This window comes from Sapajus apella, unplaced genomic scaffold, assembly GCF_009761245.1.
Source record: "Sapajus apella isolate SASKATOON/1434 unplaced genomic scaffold, GSC_monkey_1.0 scaffold42, whole genome shotgun sequence".
NCBI classification, from domain to species: domain Eukaryota; kingdom Metazoa; phylum Chordata; class Mammalia; order Primates; family Cebidae; genus Sapajus; species Sapajus apella.
This window is the reverse complement of record NW_022436982.1, coordinates 2445895-2446509: the sequence shown is the minus strand read 5'-3', so window position 1 is coordinate 2446509 and position 615 is coordinate 2445895. Positions and strand designations below refer to the sequence as shown.

General features: G+C 49.1%; 1 non-coding gene across 1 annotated transcript; it reads right to left on the bottom strand.

Annotated features, from left to right (window-relative positions):
- Nucleotides 1-263: 263 nt before the first annotated feature.
- Nucleotides 264-395, bottom strand: LOC116566192. The gene has a single exon (XR_004275789.1). It is a non-coding gene; the product is annotated as a small nucleolar RNA SNORA51 (small nucleolar RNA).
- Between the last annotated feature and the right edge of the window lie 220 nt (nucleotides 396-615).

Sequence of the window (615 nt, the reverse complement as noted above, 5' to 3'; positions counted from 1 at the left end):
CTTCCGCCTCCTGGGTTTAAGCATTCTCCTGCCTCAGCCTCCTGAGCAGTTTGGATTACAGGGGCCTGCCACCACACCAGGCTAATTTTCATATCTTTAGTAAGACAGTGTTTCCCCATGTTGGTCAGGCTAGTCTTGAACTCCTGACCTCAAGTATCTGCCTGCCTTGGCCTCCCAAGGTGCTGGGATTACAGGCATGAGCCACCGCACCCATCCTATCTTGCTGGTTTTTGTTTTGTTTTGTTTTGTTTTTTTCATTTTCTCTATGTTCTCCCATTCGCAATACAGACCAGACACAGGGCCTGAGCTGAGGTGTATATGGAGCAGGTTTACTCTACCTCTTCGTTTTATACAGGCAGTGTAACAACACAGCCTGTGGTAAGCATCAAGAGGCTTCTATCTTCCTCTTTTAAAGCAATGACTCTACATCCAAAAATGAAGCATGGAAGGGTTTTTTTTTTTTTTTGAGAGGGAGTTTCGCTCTTGTTACCCAGGCGAGAGTGCAATGGCGCAATCTCGGCTCACCGCAACCTCCGCCTCCTGGGTTCAGGCAATTCCCCTGCCTCAGCCTCCTGAGTAGCTGGGATTACAGGCATGCGCCACCATGCCCAGCTG